Genomic DNA, 24,176 nt, shown 5'->3' on the forward strand with positions numbered 1-24,176 from the left:
CTTTATAAAACTAATGAGCCATCTGAAGGCAGGTTTTATATGGATTCTTCTGATGCAGCTTAAATCTAGATGATGGAATGATGAAAAACTTAAAATTAGAATGATTAAATGCAGTATCTTGTACTCGAGAAGTTGAAACTCAATAAATACTTGTTCATGAATGTTGACTGTAAGATGTAGTACCTAAAACCAGACCTGCCCACTGAAGTGGTAAAAGTGCAGAGGGGACACACCCAGCTCCAGGTTTTGCTAGGTAGCCCAGACCAATGTAAAAAGTACACAGGATCCAAATGTAAGATGATCAGAAAAGGCATAGCTGAGGTACCCATATCTTCTTGCTCTCCAAGCGTACTAGACTCCATCCTCCTCTGCCTTATTTTCCAATGTTGGTCTTGTCTCATACCCCTTCAAGAAATTAGAAGCAATGAGACAGAAACCTTCTCATGTTCACATCACTGTTGCTATAGAGGAAACGACACTCTTATCAAAGACCAAGCTCTCCACATGTGGTCTATAAAGTCTGTATTACAACCTCTCCCACTTTCTCAAGGACCTTGCTCTATTTTGATGTCTAAAAGATGTCTCAAATTAAACTCTTTATTCCCCAGCCTTTCCTCCCTAAAAATCTTGCTCTCCTCCTAATCTATTCCAGCACTTTCAATGACATCATCATCCACGTAGTTGCTCAAGACCAAAATCTAGGATCTACCCTTGATTTTCCTTTCCTAACTACCTTAATTAAACTTTCTCCTTTTTCCCTTATCACCTACATCCAATTCAGCGGAAAGTAGCATTTATTCCGCCTGCCAAAAAATCCCATACACATCTTCTTTTTTCTCATTTCCATGAAATCCACCCTATACAAGCTGCCCTCACACCTGGTTTCCTACAGCCTCTTAGTTCATCTCCCTACTTCAGCTCTTGCATCCCAATAATAAATTCTCCATATGGTAGCCACATAAATCTTTCTAAAATATGTCAGAAGTAATACACATCTCTACTTACAATCTATTTAGAGTAAAATGCAAATGTTTCTCCTGGCTTACAAAGCCCTACATGTTCTGGCCCTGTCTACCTCTCTGACATTCCTTTCTAGAATAGGAACATTCTATTTCTCTAACCCATACCTTCTATGCTCCAGTCACACCAGCATTCTTTTGGTTCCTATAATGTGCAACTCTGGATTATTTTACTAGGTCTTCCCTGACCACCTTAATAACTATTTGGTTATTTGTTATCATACTAGCCTATTTATTCAAAAAAAATTAATAAATATCAATATACAAAAAAGTTGAAAAACTAATGATATCTGGCTATACTTGTTTTATTTTTAAAAGTGAGTTTCATATCATAGTCTGATAGCCATAGATAAGACTTCAAGAAGAGATGGGAATTTGTAATATGATTATGTTGAATGAGAAGGGGACATTACAGCACCTTCCTATTTAAGGTCAACATTTTATATCTTATCACATATAGATGGCACATCTGTCACTGACTCTAAATAAAGCCTTTAAGATGTATATACCATAGACAAAAACATAATCAGTTTTTGGGCCAAGCGCAGCAGGTTTGAAAATGATTTTCTTTTTATTGTGCTTTAATTCATTTAATAAACTAAAATACATAACTAACATTGTCAATGGAACATTTATTTATTCTTTATGAACCATCACCTTGATGAACCAGAAAAACAGTACAGTATTATTCTTGCCCTTCAGTGAGCATTATTTTCATAGTACCTTTCCACTAGGACAAAACCCCATTATCTTTAATGAAACTGCAATAATTTTGAGAGACATGTAAAAATGATAACTGGCTATTTCCAGTGAATAGCCAAGAAGAAGGAAGTATTCCAGAAGTGAACAAAGTCTTCTTAATATCCAAAATAAGTGTGTATTTTATCCACAGGAGAATGGATAAATCCTTTTTTTCATAAATAATTATAACAACTTTAATAATTTTAATTCCAAATTACAGCCGTTTTAAGGAAACAAATTAAGGGTGGTAACAGTACTGGAATCTGGGGTTATTTGCAGATAGAGATAAACAGTTCTAAATAAATTTACAGTGTATAATGTTATCACTGTATTTAAATCAGAACTATAATTATAGTAATAGTGAATGAGTTACAAAAATCAGTAAATTTATCATCTACATTCTGTGTTTAAGAATGCAAATAAGTGCAAAATGTAGGTAAAGAAATTTTAAATGTCCCTGCCAGAAATAATAAAAACATATATCCTAAGGGTCGTGGATGGCTGAGTTTTGAACTACAACATTACCTTTGCTTTGCAGAAAGACAAGGTACAGTATGGAACTGTGTGAAATGACTAAAATTAATCCTGAAAGTCTACAGTTGGGCCCTGGTTTGGAGGAAGCAAAGGGAGAATATAAGCCATGGTCCAGGAACCTAGTGCTGCATTTGCCCTCTTTCAATAAATTTTCTGTATTCAACAACATTAAACCTACTCATTTTTACAATTTTTGTATGCTACCAGATACAATTTATGAAAAAAACAGGATCATAAAAGAGCCTTAGTGCATTTAGAATTCTATCTACTCATTATCTCCCTCCCTTTACCACTTAAAATGAATTACCAGGCACATGTAAAAAAACTACCAAAAATAGTTTTGAAAAGGAACCAGATTTGCTGAAAAACTTTCCTCCTGACCCCGAAAGTCCTGAAGTAAACAGCGCTAGGAAAACCGTGTGTTCTCAGAACAGATTTCAAGAGAAATCTCTGAAGATCTTTTCTTTGCTCAGTCTTGATGCCAGGCACACTACTGCCACCTTTCATGCTCGGAAACACTCAGAGATAGATGAACCACCAGGCACAGAATGAGAGCAACTCCTCTCCATTAGGTAGAGCCTAACCTAATTACATAAATGCTCAAAAAGATATAAAAGACAAGTCACAGTAATTTCATAAATGTGCAAAGACATGGAGGTGGGTTCAAGGCTTCCAAATAGAATAATCAGCAGATCTCTTTTCTCCACACAAGGAGCTGGTGTAGCATTTCTTAACCCTGTTACCAAAAGAGCAGGGACCTGATTTTATAAAAGACTGTGACTGTCAGGTTTGCCACCAAAATGATGTATGTGTTTAAGTTACTTCTCAGAAAGTGGTCTGCATGTCTTGCCTTAGTAGCTGAAGGCTCTATTAGTGAAGGATGAAAAGAAAGAGAAGGGGTAAGAAGAACAGTGAGTGGGTTTACAAAGTAAAATGAGCAAGGTGGGCTAGTCTCCACATAAATAAATGAGATTACGTATAAGTCTGCTTTTCTCACTAATAAAATTTGAATATGAAAAAACGAACACTTGAATTTTTGGTATATGGATGTACACGTATGCATAGATAAAGGCATAGATATAGGAAACAAATATATTAAATAAAAAGTCATATTACATTTGCTTTAGCTCTAGACCATTCACCTCTCTGACAGAACTCCTAAAACATCTTCTGAAATTTTTGAGACTTTACCTTAGGGAAAACACATATTTAGACAATCAGGAATGATGGACTGCATAAAGTATGCATTGTCATGAAAACTAATAAAGTAAACAACTACATTTCTCTCCTTCCTCTTCACCTGTGAATGTTTCTCTCTATTTTGCCTTAATGTGAAATGTCATAATATACTAGGAAGGGAGAAGTCAATTCCACATTATGACCTTAGAATCACTTTTCCGTATTCAGAATAGGAGAAAGATATGTTGAATTTAAATAGATCATGAAAGTTTTTAAATCCCTTCTCTCTTGAGGAGAGAATTTTCTAGATTAGTGAAAACTGATTTCCTCAAATCCACTATGTCTGTGAGCACCTGCCATATGAAATTCTAATTATCAGAGCTGTATCCTCCATTTCACCTGAACCAAAGGGAAAAAAATTAAAGGAATATTGTAGCTTTCCCATCTTTTCAGGCATGTTTGGTAGGGATACTTTCAATGTTGCTGTATTTCTGGGAGAAAATTGTCCTGGCTTCAGTATGTGTATGGTCAGTAGCCAGATTTAGAAAGTATAACTTGGTCCCAAGATATATACAGGTTCATTTGGGTTCACCACTTAGAATTAACATCTTTGATTATAAAAAGACTTTTAAATCTTTTAAACCAATTCAGTAACCAGTTTAAATCTGATTTATTACTGTTGCCACATTGTTCCTGACAAAGAAACCTGCAATAATCCCCAACAGCTGCCGGCCAACAGGTGCTGCCGAATAACACTGAAACACTGAGCCATAAGCTAGAATCAAGTTTGTCTCCTTCACTGTTACAATCAAGCAAGCAGAACGACTGGAGCATTTTTAATCTTACCTTTAATATCCTTCAAAAACAGAGGTGGGAAACAGGACCCCACCGCATAATCAAGAAAGCACACTCCCTGTCATGATAATTGTTCTCCAGAGTCATGCATTTTATGAGTTACATATAAAACTTATAGGGAAGGTCATCTTCTGAAATCAGAACACAGCTGGAAGGCAGTAAGAATCACATTGTATACATAAAAAACTCAGTGCCTGAGATATCACATTCAAGGATTTAAATTTTAAGAAGTGCTCATTTGCAATCTGTGAACATATATCAAGGCAATTTAAACTATTTTTGTCCTCTGGCCCTGAATCTACATTCATATCTTTTCCTTCTAACTGCTTCTTTTTGAAAATGGACATTTGAGAAGCCACAAAAGGTCAAATATTTAATTAATAACTCTATGCTTTTCAAAAAACTTATTTCTTCATTTTTCTGAAGACTCACTCTAATGTCTGTCTCCAGCCTGGATTTTTGGATTAAGCACGTTGTGATTTTTTTAAAAATAACTATCCCAATTAGAAGTTGTTGTGGAATATTTGGCAAAATTTTGAGGTTTTTGGAAAACTAGTCACAACACAGTTTTTAAAGAATCTGAGCCGCAACCTTGACTGTAGTATTGAGTTTTTGTCATTCTTGGCAAGACACTGTGACTCAATTTTACTATCTATGACACGTAAATAACACCAGCATGCTTTATCTTCTGCAGTTGTGGTACCCTTGAAAATCTGTGTGAACGGAAGTTGGGAAAAGAAAATTACAAGCTCTGAATATATTCGTGGGAAAAAATCAATAAGAAACTGTAAGATGAATCCTTCTGACAAGTGAAGAATCCTTTTATACCTTATTTTGAGAAATAAATTCCAGTTTTAGTATTTTAAAAAATTTCAGCCATAACTCCAAAGTCTTTGGAAGCAAAAAGACAGAGAATTCCTAATAGTTGAGAGATTGTGGTCTGGGTAGGAAGATAATTAACTTATTTCTACATTGGCTCAAGCATTTTATAGGCAATTTTTATACCAAATGAGTCTTTATTTTACTAAAGAGTTAACTTCTATACTCTCCAAAGACACCCAGTGGAGACGATTGTTTCCTCATCACCACCAGGTGAGATTTCAATGGCATGTCTTTCTTAATTAATTGTAGTTGGTAAAGATACTGGTATGTTTAATATGAATGAAGATATTCTCTTGTAGGAAACTGTTTCATAGTAGAAGTGCTACAATTAGCCATTTCTATCTAGGTCTTTGGGTTAGGCATACCCCCCCCCCAAAAAAAAAATCACAGACCACACTGCAGTAAGCACTCTACATCCTGGGTACAATATGTATTTATGGTCCCTACAATGTTTTCCAGAAGATTAAGTTGATTCTGTGTGAATCATTTGGAAAATTCCTACAAGTGATTCTATCCAAAAAGTCATCTTTCCCCGCCAAAGGTCCTGGCAATATACAGATCTTGACTCTATCGCTATTTAGGGAATACTTTAAGAGGTAGAAAAAATGAAAAGATAAGCTATCTTTGAATGCATATTTTTCTCAGCATTCCTTTACATGTGGAGATAGAATTTTTTTGAATCTAGATTGAACAAACAGCAAGACTTTAGTAAAACAACTGCTTTGTTAGGAGACTCTATATAGTACTAATTAAACCTACATCTTTGGATTCTTGTAGACCTGGGACCAAATACGAGCAAAACTTTTAGTTCTCATTGGTATAATAGGACTAACTATATTTCCACTCTCCCAGTGTTATGATGAAATAGGATGATGGATGTAAATTCTTATGTGGCTTTGTAGTTAACTTTCAGTACTGGAAGAAAATGAGCATCTCTTACCTTCACTAACTTTGAATTCTTTTTTTAAAGTCTGGCAGCCTTATATTACCTTATATCCCAAAGGAGTAATCTTAAGATCAAAAAGATGGACAGCAACGCTTGCATCAGTGAATGCATGCAGGGTTTCTGCAAGCTTTGGCACAAAGATTAATGCCAGCCTCTGAGACAGCATCAGTATCCCATCGTGCAGGTAATGACACCATGTGCAAGAACAAAATAAGCATGTTGTCACTGTCTTCCATTATTTCAGTCCTGAACTATCATGTGTTGTGTACCTTAGTTCTTTTCTTTCAAACTGTACAGCTACTAAAATGGCGAGGGAAATTTCTTGAGAATGTATTTCATTAGGTTTAAAACTGCCCATAAAATCTGACAATTTGTGTCAGTGTCGCTGCTAGGAAGCCAATAAAGCCAGCACACCACGGCAGGTTGCGTGAAATGCCAGCAGCATCTCCATCACCTGATGAGTCAACTGTACCCCAAAGACAAACTAATCAACACAGACCATTTCACTGACAGTACACTTGTGTTCCCGTATTTCAGAAAGGCAATTTGGGTATACTTGATGTGTAGCAGCTCTTAGGAAAAAATGGCAGCCTAAAATGGAGAAAGCTGGCTGTTAATATTTCTGATGTATTCCTCCATCAGAAAAGCACTGGCCAAAGCGATTCCTTTCACTAAATCTCCCTTAGTGAATAGAATGTTAGACTAGCTATTCGTGTGTGATTTACATACACGTGGCAACACTTTGGGAATCCTGTTTGAGCCCACATATCTTAATCAAATAGCATGGATCAGACATTTCATTTGGAAAAAAGGATGTATTTTAAATAGATTCCAATGCTACAGAGAAATTATTTTTTGAAAGCAATTTAATACGGTTCCATGAATAGCATCTAGGATCCCCAATTCACTTAACATTTAAGAACCTACTATGTACCAGCAGACAATCTGTTTGCCAAACACCATGTGGTGCTCAGGGGACACACAGATCACAGACATAGCCCCTGTTTTCCAGGAGTTCACTCCACTGTGGAGGAAACTGCAGCGGTGGCGCCAGGAGTTGCTTAGCATCCCTCATACTTCGCCTTTCCTTGGTAATATCTCTGAGCTTCCCTAAAACCATCTCGAATCAGTACAATCTAAGTAAAACACTGTGCTGCCACTGCATCTTAGAGACAAGTCTCCTTGGCCCCCTTCCAAGATTGCTTCCCCTGAGCTCTCCACAGAGCTACCTAAGCCCATGATGGGAAACAGCCACAAACCTTCAGTGGCAATATCATGTGATAAATAACATAAATACAAAGACCTCTGTAGTCCAGAATGGTGACTGTTAAAAGATTAGGACATCAGGGGATAATTTCAGGAAATTCTTAAAAGGTGAGGACATGTTGCCCATGCAAATAATAGGAAGTTTAGGAGAAGGGAGGCAGAAGGGGCAACCTTTGAGAAAGTGTATGCAAGTTCACTGTGCAATAACCACAAAGCACTCAGCATGGCAAGAGCGCAGCGTGTCAATGCAAGGCGTGTCAAAGATTAAGTTGGGCTGATGAACAGGGACCAGATTATAAAGGAGATGCCTGCCTTACTAAAAGTTCCCATATAAACTTTAAATTGGAGACCATGGCATCCTTAGGAGAATATTAAGCAACAGAGATGTGAGAATGGGAGAAGGAAGAAAGGGTGGCAGATGACTGACTAACTTAAGAAGCTGTTCAGAAATCAAAGGAAGAAATATTTAGATTTTGAATGAAGGTAATGGCTGTAGGACTGGAAAGAAGCAGAAGGCTTTTAGAAAGATGTCAGAGGCAATACCCACAGCACTTGGTGGCTGAGTGGATGGCAACTGTAAAAGCGGGCTCCATGGTATGGCTTGTGATGTGGATAATGGGTGAATGGGGCTCTTCATCAAGATCAGGAATATAGAGGAAGAAATGAGAGGTCACAATGACTAGTGCAGCCTCTATGATCGAAACAAGTATGTTTAAGGCAGCTAAAACAAAATAAGATTATCACCCATTTCTTCCTAAAAGAAATCTGTTAACACAAGTAGTAAAAAGACACTAAACTCTTAGCAAAAAGCACTTTAAAATTTCACATTAAAATTCTACAAAAGTGTTATGCAGAGAACAATACAATTTCCTATATATGATCACAACCACAAATGACATGTCTCTGGGTTTCAATAATCGAAGATCACATTTTAAACACTTTACAAGTTGGTTCTTACCTAGCCTGTGTTATCTGCTGCCAATATTATATATTTAATTATAGACTGATTAAATACTGATCGTTAGGCATTTATGATAAATACCTAACATTAGGCTTTGCCATCCGAGACACTGATGGGCACTTTTCAATCTTAGGTTCTTTTTTTTTTTTACCAAAACATAAGAATAATTATATCACACTTACATATCTTTTCTTTAAAAATACAATAAATCTCAAACAGATAGTTCTGAAGAAAAAGCATAAGAATAGGAAACATTTGAAAACAGGATCTCCCCTAACAAAAACTAGAAATATGGAGCTAATAGGTAGATAAATAAATATAAAAAGGGACAGAAACACAAAAATTATACATACATATACAATTATATATAATATAGATATAGTCTTTCCCTTGAGTTGAGGCATCTTTGGATCAATCTACAGAGCTACAGAATAACTGGAAAACTTTTCTAGAATGAAACTATTGTAATTATTCCTTCAACAACAATTTATTAGTCTCTGTGTATTTAGCATAGGAACTGGAATTAATTTAAATTGTACAATTACTATTAAATTATTGGAAATATTTTAAAGTAATGAGAAGTCAACAAGTTATCAATTACTCAAAAATTTAGTAAAATACCAGTATTAAAATGCTAAATAGCCAGGACATGGAAGCAATCTAAGTGTCCATCAACAGATGAATGGATAAAGAAGATGTGGCACATATATACAATGGAATATTACTCAGCCATAAAAAGAAACGAAATTGAGTTATTTGTAGTGAGGGAGATGGACCTAGAGTCTGTCATACAGAGTGAAGTAAGTCAGAAAGAGAAAAACAAATACCGTATGCTAACACATATATATGGAACCTTAGGAGAAAAAAAAAAAAAGTTATGAAGAACCTAGGAGCAAGATAGGAATAAAGACACAGACCTACTAGATAATGGACTTGAGGATATGGGGAGGGGGAAGGGTAAGATGGGACAAAGTGAGAGAGTGGCATGGACATATATACACTACCAAACGTAAAATAGATAGCTAGTGGGAAGCAGTCGCATAGCACAGGGAGATCAGCTCGGTGGTTTGTGACCACCTAGAGGCGTGAGATAGGGAGGGTGGGAGGGAGGGAGACGCAAGAGGGAAGAGATATGGGAACATATGTATATGTATAACTGATTCACTTTGTTATAAAGCAGAAACTAACACACCATTGTAAAGCAATTATACTCCAATAAAGATGTTAAAAAAAAGACTTGGTGCAGCCAAATAAATAAATATTAAAAATAAATTAATTAATTAAATAAAGTGCTAAAAAAAATCATCAGGTAGGATAATCCTCACCTGTTCCTCCTTTTGGAGGGCAGATACAGAGTGAAATAAGTCAGAAAGAGAAGAACAAATGTACAATATCGCTTATATGTGGAATCTAGAATAATGGTACAGATAAACTTATTTGCAAAGCAGAAACAGAGTCACAGATGTAGAGAACAAACTTACGGTTACCAAGGCGGGGAAGGGGGCGATGGGATGAATTGGGAGATTGAGACTGACATACATACACTACTATGTATAAAATAGATAACTAATGAGAACCTACTGTATAGCACAGGGAACTCTACTCAATGCTCTGTAGTGACCTAAATGGAAAGGAAATCTAAAAAATAGTGGATATATGTATACTTATGACTGATTCACTTTGCTGTACAGCAAGAAACTAACACAACATTGTAAAGGCAATAAAAATTAATTTAAAAAAATTAAAAGTAAAATGCTAAAAAAGCAGGTTTTCTTTATATTATCTTATTATATAAAGCACAATAGGGCTTCCCTGGTGGTACAGTGGTTAAGAATCCGCTTGCCAATGCAGGGGACACAGGTTCAAACCCTGGTCTGGGAAGATCCCACATGCCATGGAGCAACTAAGCCCAGGCACCACAACTACTGAGCTTGCACTCTAGAGCCTGTGAGCCACAACTACTTAGCCCATGGGCTGCAACGACTGAAACCTGCGCATCTAGAGCCCATGCTCTGCAAGAAGAAAAGCCACTGCAATGAGAAGCCCGAGCACCGCAACGAAAGAATGGCCCCTGCTCGCCACAACTAGAGAAACCCTGGCGCGGCAACAAAGACCCAACACAGCCAAAAATAAATTAATTAATTAAAAAAAAAATCAGGCCTGACAGGAAAATGCTGCTGTTATGGCCATTAAAAAAAAAAAAAAAAAAACGACAATAGATAACGTTAGTAAATCATTTTTTTTTTATTTCAAGGCCGAGATATTTGAGTGGGCTAAGAATGGAGCAATCATTATCCCCTCCTCCTAGAAGAAAAATGTGAGGTGTGTTATCTATAAAAATTAATGAAGAAGGAAGAAAACAAAGAAAGAAGGAAGGGGGGATGGAGAGAAAAATGAGGGAGAACTTAAACTCACTGCCTTACACAAACCTAACCTCAGCAGCTAACATAAACACTGAGAATAAACTCTGGGAAAGAAACCTTTGCATTTTTACACAAAAAGGACAGTAAATCATAACTTATAGAAGTTTTTATCCAAAATAACACACATTAAAGTAGAATTTTCTTTCCAGTATATTTTTTCTTTCCAAAATAAATTTCTGACAACTCAGCAGATATTTTATAGAAGTTTTGAATGTTAGTGAGGAATCTGATAATTCCTTAAGATTTCACTTGAAAATCTGGATCACATAAATTGAAACCAGGGTGAAACTGTGTCAACAAGCACTAACTATAAATATGTCCTGAAATGAGTTTAGTGGGAAATGTGTTAAATTCCATATAACAGATTATGAAGCGTCAAAAAGATATTGTGTTTATAATTTGACAATAATTAGAACGTGTCAAAATATGAGCATATACTATAATAGAATATAAGAAAAAGAATTAGAAATAAAGTCAGAAAATAAGAAAAGTACATTGTTCTTAGTTTGCAAATTAAAATCAAAGTAAGAAAAACAAGAAACTCAGTTTACAATTTAGTCAATTAATTTCAGTCAAACTGTATTTACTAAGAGGACAATATGTTAGGCTCCGATGATTCAACAGTCCACAAAACAAACATGATCCCTGCTCTCACAGAAATACATCCTTGCTAAATTGTTCAGAAATACATATGGGTGTAAAGCAATGAGTATTGAGACATGACTGTATTTGACTGAAAATAACCACCATCATCCTACCTCTGATTTGGAAACCTATTTTTCTAAAATGTTTCAAGACGTAGCAGTAGTTTACATGTCCACCTTGCTCCTCTTTGCTGCTACTACCAAATCAATTTTCTCTTTCCCTCCAGAAATCTCAGCTTATTTGAAGCTTCTATCATCAAGCTATACCACCTACTACATCCCCCACTGCTTTCATAAAACCACCTTCCAGGCATTTTAAAGACATGGTTTCTGATTCATCTTCCTTCCCACCTCTCCTTGGGTAACAGCAAAATCTACACATGTGACTCACCCAGTGTTCAGGTCCTTGACTTCCTCATCAACCTCTTTTATGCCTCTCCATCTCCAGTACCCACCCTCAGGGCTCCTCCCTAGACCTGGAATTCACCACACCACCTCATCCTTTCAGCTCACTTACTCTTGTACCCCATTACAACAAGTCATGGTCCTTTCTCTTACCCATCCTCTCTTTCCTGCCATCATTCCCTCCTCCCAGGCTTAATGATTCCATGATCCATCCTTAAAACCACTGCATTACAAACCTCCTCAACTCCATTTCTCTTTTAAGAAAGCTGCTTCATTCTTTTACTTAAAAATCACTGGAAAATTTGAACATCTTATCACAGGTATGAACTCTTGAATAGTCAGCTTGTACCTACAGTTCCAACCTTGACTCCCTTACTTTACCCTAGTCACACTGGCCATATCTTGAACCCACCAAACCCTTTCTTACTATTATGCCTATCCACTTTTTCACCATTCTGCCTTGTGAGCTTATCTCCCCAACTCTTGACTTGCCAGCCTCTCTCTCATCCTTCTCTCAGCTGCAATGTCACCTCGACATACAGTCTTCTCTGGCCATTTCATCTAAAATAACTTGACACAATGACTTTCTATTACATTGTCTTGTTTATTTCCTTCTTAGAACTAACTGTATATATAGTTATATTGTTTAATTACTTACTGGCTATCTCCTGCATTAGACTTATAAGCTCCATAAGGACAAATGCCCTTATCTGTTTTTTCGCTTTTATATTACATATTAGCAAATATTAAATTCATACACAAATTAATAGAATGAATAAAAGGGAAGTAATAGGAGAGTAAGGTTTGACTATATACATGTCAAAAATCTAAAAATAGTAAAAAAAAAAAAAAAAAAAAAACCAAAAAGAAAGGGGGGGTGGAACTGGATGAAGGCCATCAAAAGGTGCTAAAAGTTCCAGTTATAAGATACATAAGTACTAGGAATGTAAAAATCATGATAAATATAAACACTGCTGTATGTTAAACACAAAAGTTGTTAAGAGAACAAATCCTAATAGTTCTCATCACACTCAAAAATTTTTTTCTATTTATTTAATTTTGTACTTATATGAGATGATGGATGTTCACTAAATTTATTGTTATAATCATTTCATGATGTATGTGAGTCAAATTATGCTGTACACCTTAAAATTATACAGTGCTATATATCAATTAAATCTCAATATAAAGGAAGAAAAATAAATGAACAAATAAAAATTGATTTAGAAAGGAAAAAATAAAGAAAAACAGTAAAAAAAAGAGTTCAATATTTATTTAGCCATCTATACAAAAAAAAATCAGTGTATACCAAGTCTACTAATTATACTCTTATTTTGGTCAATATAACTAAGAGAAATTAAGGCATATAAATGTATTTTAATGTAAAAACTGGTAATAACATAAAAATTCACTAATCAAAAAAAAGAAAAACCAGTCAAGTGGGTTGTTTGATAGCACATAATAAGGAAAATGATACCTGAATTCAATTTTTGAAAATTAAAATTAAAGTAGCATGAAAAATATAGATAGAACCCAGAAATTCATCTATAAGAGAATCAGATTTAAACTATGAAATAACAAAGATACGCTAAATCATAATATTTACAATAAATTCTGAAATTCACAAATATTAAGTAATTGAATATGTCATTGATGAGTCACAAATCTAACGAATCATGGGATTTCTCTACCAAATATCAGGTTCTTATCAACCCTCTTAACTTCATCCTACAGAAATCTTCTTTAACTATCCAGGTAAATACAGTATTATGCTAAGTATAATAGAATTATGTCAAATACATATATTATCTGACATAATATCTATGAGAACTTTCACTCAGAAAATAATTTGTATTGACTATATATAATTCAATGTGATAAACTTTTACATGTTCTTTATTTTCTCTGCCCATAAAACTATACCCATGAGGATACTTTTTAACTATCTCTAAACTTCTATGGGGTAGAAGATTATAATAAATATGTGATCAGGATTTGTATAATAAATGTTATTTTTAAAAGTAATCTTGGTAAAATATACAGTGGAACTTACACCCAATTTAATCTTCAGTTTCAAAGACAAAACTACATAGGTTCGATCAAATGGTAACAATACAAATAAATAAACAAAAAGCTCTCAGCTCAATATTGATTCAAACTACCATAAGAAACTCAAAGTGTATCAGACTCTAAATAGATCAGATTCCATCCCTTTAGTATTCCTTTAGCATAGGTATTATAAACTCTGGCCTACTGTCCTGGAATGGTTCCATAACCTTGGTGTGATACACTAAAAACATCTTCATTCACAAATTTGGACCATTCAGCTAGTTGGAAATTGAGTAAACTAATAAGATAACGGATACCCCAAATCCTGGGAGTCTTCCTTGAAATAAAAATCCTTGGTATTCCTTGCTTTTCTCACCTGTCCTTCTCACAGTTACAGGTGTGTAATCATACGACAGAGATTCCTAATCTATCCTTTTGATTTGGTCCATCAATTTTCAGCAGTTTCAGATGTCACAATCCATTATGCACCATTCCTTAAAGCTCTTCTGTCATAAATATCTAATTCTCTGGTTCTTAGCATTGACATAGCATTAACTCTTAAAATTTGATTCACAAAACCACTCCAGTTCTCAAGTATAATACTCCCACTTGAAATTAGGCTACCAGTTTATTAAACACCACAGAGTATTGCTCAAAAAGCCCAAGCTGATTAGTCTTTAATTAAAATAGCCACAGTTTGGACCTTTAATATCTCACTGGATTTAAACTTTCTATTAATTTTTCTCTATTAATCATAGTAATTAAATGAGAGGAACATGTGGAACAAAGACACTACTTTCCTTCATAGATTTCTTGTTTAAAAAACACTGCCTCCCCCTACCCCCGCACGAACACACACACACACATTGTAAAGTTTATGTTTTTTAAAAAACTATTATTTCTGCATCAAAAAAGCTACATATTTTCTTTCATGTAGCCAGAATAGTCAACCATAACAATGTGTATATTAGGGCTATGTTAATTTTCAAAAAAAGGGGGGAGCAAGGATGCAGGTAAGAGTGTCTTTCATGTATATGCTGAAAAGCTCACACAAAAGAGAAGAGAAATGTACAACTAGCCTGTAATGATGTGTGTAAGATATTCTCAATATAATATGTATAAAATCTAACATATATAAATTTGAGTGTAAATTTCCCATCCCCTTTTGAGTTGCCTAGCAACACGAAGGCACCCAGAACCACTGTCAAGACAATGTTACTGAAATTTGTGAGAAGTAACTGTTCACTCATTGTTAAGTCAGGGTCCATCTACATTATATCTAAACTCTTGGTGGATCATTTTCCAGTTTCTGCTGCTAGTAATGTTTTCATACGAAAAAGAGTACTTTTTTTCTCTTCAGCTTTCCAGTCAGGATGTTTTTGGCACGATCCATACATGTGCATAAAAATGTGGCTGTTGTCATTTAAAATAAATAATCCATGGCACTCACTGCTGGGGTTCAGTGATTTCATCTGCAGAAAGATTTTGCAGTGTATCTCCGGGATGGTTCTCATTGACAGGTAGAGAAATTAAGTAGTACCAGCGATGTATTTGGCATATGAAACCCAAAATACTTTTATTAAAAAAAAAACATTCTGCTATCTTAAATGAAATTTCCATTCTACTTTTGGATAGCCTTGTACATAACTGAGAATTGGACCTTACTTTGACACTGTCCCAAATTTATAGTTTTCTCTTCACAGCAGTAGATTCAATGAGGTGATACACATGAAGTATCTAAAACAAAACTGTCAACAAACAGTGAAGACAAAAAGGACAAAAGCCATGTGGAAACACTGAAATGTTATTGCACAAAATATTGGTTTCTTCTTACCCTAACCTAGCTAGTCAGGAATTACACTCTTCCTACTCTTCACTGAACATAAATGTAATTGGATACTGTAGAATATAGACGTGTTATTTAAATTTAAATGTGAAAGCATGATGTGTGTGTGTGTGTGTGTGTGTAGTTCTCCTTAAGTGACAATTCCTGGGTCTCATATCCAGATACCCTAAACTGCAAAAAAAAAAAAAAAAAAAAAAAAGATTTTTATCAAAGATGATAATTATTTGAATGCCTTATAGTTGCAAACTATTTCTAATTTGCAACATTCCTCATTTAATGGAGGGCTACATACCAACTCCTGAAATAATCTGATCACAGAACAAGAAATGTCTCTAACTTCAGTAAAACCATAACATTCTTGAGGGATATATCTTGGGATCACAAATCTCGTAATACATAAAAAATTTAAATGACTAGAAGTTGAACTTCTTTTTAGGTACCACTTCCTGCTATGAAACAAAGTTTTTATAACTTTTTAAAAGTTAATATAAGGTGTTAATTAACTGACAACCACACTGCAATGTTGGTACTGTGTAGTCAGCTGGACTCACTTACTGGCTGCCAATAAGTGAAGTCAGAGCAAAAATTACTGTCCTTAAAAATTTCAAAGTGTATTACACACCTTGGAGATTTCTCACAAATATCTGAAACTGAAAGATTTGTAACTGTATAGGGTAAATCTATAAATGCCAAGCCTCTATCACTGCATTAAAATTTTTAAACAGTTGATTATGTCAATTATTCTATACTATATGCTATAATATAAAAAGGGTTAAATAATTCACAATAAACATGCTCTGGCCATAGAATACAGTGGCAAATTCATGCTGTGATTTAAAATAATGTGGACATAAAAGAAAATTACTAGACCATGAATGCATTTCTCAAGTTAATATTCAAATGAGCCTAATTCCAGGGTTTTGCTTTCACTGGAAATTAAACAGATGTACAGATGTCAAGAGTACACAGGAAATACTTTTGAAAATTAAAACTTAAATGGTCAGTTTGCTCAAATATTTCACCAATGAATTAGGTATGTAATTCCAATATCATTTTATTTTATCTTAAAATAGGTTTCATAGCCAACCGTAAGTTTCTCCTGAAGGGTTTCTTAAAGAAGTCAGCAACTGTCACAGACTTTTGTATTCTAACAAAACAGGAAGAGTTTTTTTAAATCGTGCTTTTTGCTTCACTATTTAATATGAGAAGCAGATTGCTTTACCTTCTTCAATTTATTGTGAAGAATTCTAAAATGAATTTTTATGTTATTATACCAACATTACTGTATTTTACTTTGAAAAATTTGTAAACCAAATATGAAGATGTTTTTGCTTCCATAATAGATTGTAGTATTTTCATCCATTTACATTTTGGGGAGCACTAGTTTTACCAAAATATAGCAATAGAGTGTTTCATATTTCAGGACAGCAGAGGAAAAAGGGCTATGTCAATTGATACAAATTTCTATTTGTAAACCAGTCATCATTATTAGGGGAGAAAAAAAAGTAGAAGGAAGCAAACCTAGGAGAATAAAGTAAGCTTCCTAGCAGGATTCTGCTCTCAGGAAAAAAAATAAACAAAAATCACAAGGTGATTTTTCCCTTTGTACGGGACAGATTGTGCAATACCCCAAATCCCAAGAATTCATTCTTTTTGAACCAAAATTCAACCTAAATGATCATCTCTATGTTTATACTTGTTTAAACTGATTGAATCACAATCTTCTACCCAACATTAAAGAAATAACATTGAAATTGTCCCCTTTATAATGATTAAAAAGCATTTTTAATACCTACATTCTTAGATCTGTAGACTAGTTCTTTCAACCTTTAAATACAGGAACCCATGCTGATTAAAATATCCTCTTTATGCATATATAGAAATATACGATATTGTGTCATTTATGTACTGACAAGTCCTCCCAGCTCAATTAAAAACTAATTTTAGCTCATTTGTTTTAGGTAACAAACAACACACAATGAAAGTATTTCAGATTAAAGCTTTCAACAATGAACTCTCTGATTAAGGCAAGATAAATAAGAGTCAAAGTGGCCTGCTTGAAAACAAAACAAAAATACAAACTAGTCTTTTACCATGTACTTGGCTTAAGGCAAACCAATAAATATTTAATAAGCTCACCACAAAGAGGTTCACTTCTTCCCAGACACAAAACTCTATTGGGTGTTATTACCTCTAGCTGTGGACCCAGAGCTTCCATTAGCAGGATCTATTATAATAGGAAGTTGAAGCACAGAACAACTTATTAGGAGCTCGGGCAGCCAGCCAGGCTCTAAATGCATGTTCATATTTGAAGATATATGTTTTCTTTGTTAGATACACATTTCTGAGATGTTTCACTTGCATCTCATTTGTTGTTGTTTTATTCCTATGAGTTACAATAAAATAGTCCCTAATTAAACCATAAATAATCAATAATTAGAATAATTACACCCTTCAGGGAACCAACAGGAAATACAAAAGAGAATAATATTTTTTCTGAAAAGGACAGGCCGAGGAAGAGCTGAAAAATAAAAAACGCTAACTACATATTGTGTGCTGCGGAAGCCTGATAAACACTTCTCTGAAACAAAGCTATATGAGATATCCTGGCTTGTGCTAGAGCTTTGAGTTTAGTAATATTTCAGCAGTGGCCATAATAAATAGAAAGCATTTAAAAATAATAAACATTTATAACTACTCTTAGTTCTATTCAGCAAAATTATCTAGAAAACTGGCTTTTATAAATATCAATGAAGTTTGATGTGAAGTGAAAAATACTAAGTTACATTTTATAAGCTCTTATTATGTGCCAGGTCCTTGTATGTATTATCTGTAATTCTTAGGACAGCTCTGTGAGGCATAGATTTAATAAGCAGAGTACCTGAGGCATGAGAGGAAAATGTCTTGCTTTCTAGTAGCCAGCTAGCAAAGGTACAACAAGAATTTTGACACAAATTCAAAGGTCTATTCTTACTTAGCCCATGCAGGCTATTTGAATGCTATTTTGTAAACTGATGCTTTATCAACTGAGCATATATGAGCACCATGCATGATTTCACTCACTCAAAAGAAATTAAGTTCACATGATTCTTCTCTGCGTTACTCCATCTTCATAATTTATATTTAATTTTTACAGTTTTTAAATTTTAGAACAAATGTTTCACATGTATATGCTTTACTACAATTCAGTTGTTAAAATTTTGAAGGATGGAGCCCTATTTCAGTAATTTAAAATATATGTATAAAGTATCAACAAACTTGTTTAACTAAATATTATAAAATTCAAGAAGCCAGGCTCACATAGTCATAATATCTTCTAGATAATCATCATTTTTAAGCAACCTACATCCACACATCACCACCACTGCCATTCTTTATAAAATGTTTTTGTGAAGACAATCCTTTCACTTCTAGAAACTCAATATTACTTTATAGAACAATTTTGTCCTGTTTTTCATTTAATTGACTAGGAAAGGATAATTTCATTTTTATTCCATATCCTATTAATTTGAAGTGAATCTAATAGACTTGATAAATGAACAACTTTAGCATGAAGAAATTTCTGAGTTTTCTAAATCAAATGCTTCAGTTTTAATTTATTTGGCTCAACTCAGATGAAACTTAATCTCCATCAACATAGAAAATAAACGTGGAGAACCAAATTTCTCTTAGTCCTATGATTTCAAAGACTTAAAGAAAAAAAAATATTTCTAATTTATTCTAAATTCTGAGCACTTATGAGAATACCAATCACTATTTAATTGTCCAGGCAATGCTTACACAGTATTGGGCTCCGTGCCCCCTGATCCCTTCTCATGCCCATGGTAGCATATGTAATGTACATTATTATAGTGCCTTAGTCTTAGGCTGGCCTAGCAGGTTTTGTTTAATACCTAAAACTTCTTTAGTAAAACATTTGTCCATACCTAATGTGTTTATTTTTTATCAAAAAATGCATTTGATGGAGAAAATAAAATGTTACTTGCCCAGGATCACATTTTCATAGCCTGTGCATTGGTTTGGCACTAGCAAGCCTATTTCATTAACAAGTGGACACTTTATTTTTTTTTCCACTAAATTTGCATTGTCATGCCCCCTTTTAAAACTCCTTCACTTGTCCCAACATGGTGCACTCTCTAAATAGACTAACATTTCAAGTACTGATTATCAGATCAAATGTTGAGCAGTACTTGCACAAATAAAAATTATAAAGTAAATAAGCAAAATAAAACCAAGCTATGACTAAACAACAAGGTCCTACTGTATAACACAGGGAACTATACTCAATATCCTGTGATAAACCATAATGGAAAAGAAAATGAAAAAGAATATATATATGTATAACTGAATAACTTTGCTGTACAGCAGAAATTAACACAATATTGTAAATCAACTATACTTGAATAAAATGAATTAAAAAAAAACCAACAAACTATGACTTTGGTTGACAAATGAGTTACACTGGTTCCTGATTTTCCTTTAAAAAAACAAATATAGTGACATAATTTGAAAAAGGCATTTCCAGTTCAAGTTGGTGACATTTTTCTCTGAAAAAAGAGGGCGAATTAATATGAATGTAAATATTTAGGTGAGTATTCAACTTAAGTGAGTACTCTGGTTAAGCTAACTTTATTTCCATCACAGTAGCAAGAGACCAATTAAGGGTCATTCATTTATTCAAAAAACATTAAGTGATCAGTTTATGCCAAGCACTAATCTAAGCCCTGGGAATACATAGACTGTTAAAATGTGAGGAATCAGTGACCAGCATAGAGAGCAGCGTGCTCTTTTTCTTCTCTACAACTTCAGACTGAGCTCCACTAGAGACCTAAACTCTAAGGCGATGTTTATCACAGTTGCAGGCTGAATTAACCCCCAGGTACTATGAAGAAGTTAGCAGACCACCCACCAGGAGGGTGATGTTTTCAATGGTCTTTCTTTAATTTAGGAGGGAAGATTCTTCCACTAAACTCTTTGAACAACTATAACATTAAGCCACTTCACAAACTGCCTACAGGGTTACAGCCTCTTTTTACTCCTAAGTAGGGTAACTTCTAAGAATGAATGTTGGTGCTACTAGCAGTTGTATCAGGATATGAAGTGTAAACCGGCATGGTCCTGGGCAAACAAGAATATACAGTCATACTATCTATAAGGCACTGAACTGGTTTTGATTTCTTGAACTGAACTTTTTCTTCCCTCAAACCCAAACATCCAAATACACACACACACACACACACACACACACACACACACACACACGCTCATGCACGTACACTTGCAGACTGTCGATTTCAAAAGTTGATTCAACCATAGTAGCTACATGAACTTGTGCAGTCACTAAGCCTTTCTTACCCAGTCTACTTACCTGTCAAATGGGGTTAATCTCTATATTTACAGAGTTTTGTGATAATTATAATTATATAATTTTTAATTCAGGAAAAGTGTTTGGCATGTAAGTTTTAAATGTAATACATATTTATTATTATTTTAATTATTGTTCCACATCGACTTTGGCCTTTGGAAGGGGCACTAGAGATTATCATAACATCTAGGATAGTGGTGATCCTAAAATCATTGGTCAGTAATAGATATCCCCTTTTCTGTTCTCATCAAAACACTGTTAGAAATTTCCAAATAGTTTAAAAAACTCAATTGCTTTACATTTGAAAATTGCATGCTGAGTAACTAATATGATAAGGTATTCTATTATATATTTCATAATATCACCTCATTCAATTGTCAAGTACAAACTGGAACTTGCCATCTACCTCTAAAAGGATTAAACTATGAGCCGCTGCAGCTGCTGACCTTCAACACCCCCTGAAAGGAGTTCAGGGTGGAGATCAGGAGTGAGGCCCTCTGTGCTCTGGGAAAAACTGGCAGAACAGGTCTTCAGATAGTTAGATATATTCAGGATAAGATTTTATAAGCCAAATTCTTGCATCTCCTTGAACCTAGAAAGGCACTAAAATCCTCCATGGTGACGTCTGCTCCTCGTGACTATCAGTAATCTTCACAAGGGTAGCAGCAACCTTCTGCAAAAATGTGTGCTTGATTGCACGCACTCCCCTTTCACAAAAATCACATATATACTGACCTTCCCACCTGCCTCTTAGGAGCTGTTTCTCAGAGCTATCTGAAATGCTATCCCCCGGGCTATAGTCCTCATTTTGCCCCAAATAAAACTTGACTCACAACTCTCAAGTTGTGCATTTTTCTTTCAGTTGACACAGCCTTCACCACAGACCTATGGAACAAATGAAAAAAGTTAACTAACCCGTCTAAAGTCAAAAACGTAGTCATTGACAGGCCAGGAATTGAACCTGGATCTTTTAACTTCAAGTCCAGGACTGTTCCCTTCAAATTGAGTTTTCCCTTTTTCCTCTTCCCTAACCATCAGACATACCCTCAGAAGCTTTGGAACATAAAATTTAGACACATGATTTGTTAGATAATCTGCAGGAAAAATACACTATCATATACTGGTCTTGAGATTGGAAAATGGTCATACCCACACAGAGAGGAATTTGACAATATCTAATTAATTTATATTCACGTTCACCCTTTGACTGAGTAATCACACTTTTAGGAATCTATTTAAATACATAGTGAAAAACATATAAAAGAGACATACACAAAACAATTGCCTGCAATCTACTTGTAGTAGCAAAAGACTGGAAAAAATACACTTAAGTGGATTCTTTGTAAAAACTATTTTGAGACATTCCCCTCAAAATGTAAAGGTAACCCAAAACTAAAGAAAACGGTGACACATAAGGGAGAGAATAAACAGGATGGATAGACAGAGTCTAGTTTTCCCTGAACATACCTTTATTTCATAGATTTGACTTTGGAACTATGAAAAAGTTCTACATTTTTATGAAAAAACCCAAAACTTTAAAAATTGTAATGCCCGGACTTCCCTGGTGGCACAGTGGTTAAGAATCCACCTGCCAATGCAGGGGACACAGATTCAATCCTTAGTCCAGGAAGATCCCACATGCCATGGAGCAACTAAGCCCGTATGCCACAAGTACTGAGCCTGAGTCCTAGAGCCTGTGCACCGCAACTACTGAGCCCACCTGCCGCAGCTACCAAAGCTCGCACGCCTAGAGCCCGTGCTCCACAACAAGAGAAGCCACCGCAGGGAGAAGCCCGCATGCCACAACAAAGAGTAGCCCCTGCTCACCACAACTAGAGAAAGCCCACGTGTAGCGACGAAGACCCAACACAGCCAAAAAAAAAAAAAAAAAAAAATGTAATGCCTTAAAGCAAAAAATCACATAAAACAAATGAAGCTGTGATTAGAATTGGTAGCTTAACCACATAAACATTTTTTCAGGTGAATATTTTTTTAAGAAAGGTAATTTGACTGCACATGTCTAGTGGGATGTTTCAGAAGTACAAACTAATGACTACGAATTTTTTAAAAATAATTTCAGTAACTATGTTGTATATGATAATATTGGTATTATTCTAAAAGTACATATACAGACAGAGAGATAGCATGACAGAGCAAATAAATTATTAGGAATAAAAGCTTTCAGTAAATGAGAAAATAGATACAATATAAAATATAAAAAATTAAACATAGCCCCATTATCCTAAATGGACATACCAGCATGAACTCATGATGTATTTTCACTATCAAAAAATACATATTTCTCACATGAGCCGCTGCAAGACCTAAAAACTACCGACATATTAACAGTGAATTGCCCTACAGGCCTAGATGTGGCCTACAAATATCATTTCCCACTACAAGGACCAGAGTTCCTCTGTGAAATGACTGTTTCTAAGAGTAAGACACAAGCAAGACAATCCTGCAACATCTTCATATGCCAGACAGCACAGAAAATAGCAAAGAAAATTGAGCTGTAAAGACTATAAAAAAGCCAAGCTGAAAACACTCCCACCAGACAAAGGTGGGGCAATTTAAGCATTGATAGGGATAACTACAATGAATTGAAGGACATCAAATATGTTCAAAATCCATGAATTCAAAAAGATACGTGGAATCTACAAAAAAGGTACAAATGAACTTATCTACAAAATGGAAATAGAGTTACAGATGTAGAAAACAAACACGGTTACCAGGGCGTAAGGGGCAGGGAGGGATAAACTGGAAGATTGGGATTGACGTACACCCAAAATATCAAGTATTTAATCTGTTTTCCTGTGTGAACTCTAGCTGGGCTTAAAAAAAATAGTCAATGATGGAAAGCTTTTCTTTATATAAGTATTCCAGCAAATATATTAAAAAGGAATGTTAGATTATCACTGACTATTTGATGATAAAACATAATTATTGTTTACTTTTTAGTGTATAATGATATTGGGATTATGTTTTTAAAAATAATCTTTGTCTTTTAGAGATGCATTCTTACATATTTGCAGATTACAGATTATATGATGATATCCAG

General features: G+C 34.8%; 1 protein-coding gene and 1 non-coding gene across 2 annotated transcripts in view; one reads left to right on the forward strand and one right to left on the reverse strand.

Moving 5' to 3' along the window:
* LAMA2 (laminin subunit alpha 2) overlaps positions 1–24,176 on the reverse strand; it is a 603,358-nt gene that overhangs the window by 476,866 nt on the left and 102,316 nt on the right. The gene's annotated exons all lie outside the window — the stretch shown is intronic.
* LOC132437464 (U8 small nucleolar RNA) lies at positions 9,686–9,825 on the forward strand. The gene has a single exon (XR_009522047.1). It is a non-coding gene; the product is annotated as a U8 small nucleolar RNA (small nucleolar RNA).

This window comes from Delphinus delphis, chromosome 14 (assembly GCF_949987515.2).
Source record: "Delphinus delphis chromosome 14, mDelDel1.2, whole genome shotgun sequence".
NCBI lineage: Eukaryota > Metazoa > Chordata > Mammalia > Artiodactyla > Delphinidae > Delphinus > Delphinus delphis.